Source organism: Oncorhynchus tshawytscha, linkage group LG13 (genome assembly GCF_018296145.1).
Source record: "Oncorhynchus tshawytscha isolate Ot180627B linkage group LG13, Otsh_v2.0, whole genome shotgun sequence".
NCBI classification, from domain to species: Eukaryota; Metazoa; Chordata; class Actinopteri; order Salmoniformes; family Salmonidae; genus Oncorhynchus; species Oncorhynchus tshawytscha.
The window spans coordinates 76,324,838-76,326,878 of record NC_056441.1 but is presented as its reverse complement, the minus strand read 5'-3'; positions in this window follow the sequence as shown (position 1 = coordinate 76,326,878).

Sequence of the window (2,041 nt, the reverse complement as noted above, 5' to 3'; positions counted from 1 at the left end):
GGGGACTATTCATCTCAGCCTGGCTCTGTGCTGTGTGCCCTGTGCTGGACAGACACACCCACACACACAGTGCCCTGAGCTGGGCAGGGTTAAAATTCCTTCTCTGTCAGTAAAATCTAATCTAATCTGCTGGTCCAGATGACTTCTGCCTTAATTGCCTTGCCTTGCATAAGGAACTTTACACTAAGTAGAGGGAATTACTCAGCCGTTGCATAAGCTATTATAGCGAAGGGGCGGAGAGGATAGCGATGGGGGCAAACCCTGTTCTCTCTCTGGCCTCTCTCTGGCAGCCTGTCATACATTGGTTCCCTCAGGCTCAGACTCCACACGGTCATGTACATAAATCCTGGCCACTGAGAAATGTTAAAAATATATTCACAGTACCAGTCAAAAGTTTGGACACACTTACTCATTGAAGGGTTTTTCTGTATTTTACTATTTTCTACATTGTAGAATAATAGTGAAGACATCAAAGCTATGAAATAACACATATGGAATCATGGAGTAACCCAAAAAAGTGTTCAACAAATCAAAATATATTTTATATTTGAGATCCTTCAAAGTAGCCACGCCATCACACCTCCTCCTCCATGCTTCACGGTGGGAACCACACATGTGGAGATCATACATTCACCAACTCTGCGTCTCACAAAGACACAGCGGTTGGATACAAAAATCTCAAATTTGGATCAGTCCAAAGGACAGATTTCCACCGGTCTAACGTCCATTGCTTGTGTTTCTTGGCCCAAGCAAGTCTCTTCTTATTATTGGTGTCCTTTAGTAGAGGTTTCTTTTCAGCAATTCAAAGGCCAGATTCACACAGTCTCCTCTGAACAGTTGATTTTGAGATGTGTCTATTACTTGAACTCTGTGAAGCATTTATTTGGGCTGCAATCTGAGGTGCAGTTAACTCCAATGAACTTATCCTGGGTCTGTGTCTAACATGACACTAGGCGAGACCCAAATGCAGACACAGGAGGCAGATGGTTGGAGATTAAGATGTTTTTTTTATTTGATTTTTGATTTTACCCCCTTTTCTCCCCAATTTCGTGGGTATCCAATTGTTAGTAGTTACCATCTTATCTCATCGCTACAACTCCAGTACGGGCTCGGGAGAGATGAAGGTCAAAAGTCATGCTGTCACGCCCTGGCCTTAGTTATCTTTTTTTTCTTTATTATTTTGGTTCGGTCAGGGTGTGACATGGGGGATTTATGTGTTTTGTCTGGTCTAGGGGTTTTGTATGTTTATGGGGCTGTTTCCTTTCTAGGTAGTTTTGTATGTCTATGGTTGCCTAGATTGGTTCTCAATTAGAGGCAGCTGTCTGTCGTTGTCTCTGATTGGGAACCATATTTAGGCAGCCATGTTCTTTGGGTGTTTTGTGGGTGATTGTTTCCGTGTCTGTGTTTCGGTTTTCACATTTGTTATTTTTGTATTTTGTAGTGTTCTCGTTTGTCGTCTATATTAAAGATGTTGAACAATAACCACCCTGCATTTTGGTCCTCCTCTCCTTCCCAGGAAGAAAACCGTTACACATGCGTCCTCCGAAACACAACCCAACCAAGCCGCACTGGTGGCACAGGCTCTGGTGGCACAGCTAGCACTGCGCTGCAGTGCCCTAGACCACTGCGCCACCCGGTAGGCTTATTAAGATGTTTAATACATCCAAAGGGAATAGGCAAAAGAATGGTCATGGACAGGCAAAAGGTCATAACCAGATCAGAGTCTAGGTGAAACAGATCAGGGTGTGACAGGGTCTTCCTTTCCTGTGGCGGTACTCATGAGAGCCAGTTTCATCATAGCGCTTGACGGTTTTTGCAACTGCACATGAAGAAACTTTCAAAGTTCTTGAAATGTTCCGTATTGACTGACCTTCTTATCTTAAAGTAATGATGGACTGTCGTTTCTCTTTGCTTATTGAGCTGTTCTTGACATAATATGGACTTGGTATTTTACCAAATAGGGTAAGTCTTCTATATACCACCCCTACAACATAACTGATTGGCTCAAACTCATTAAGAAGGAATGAAATCCACAAATGAA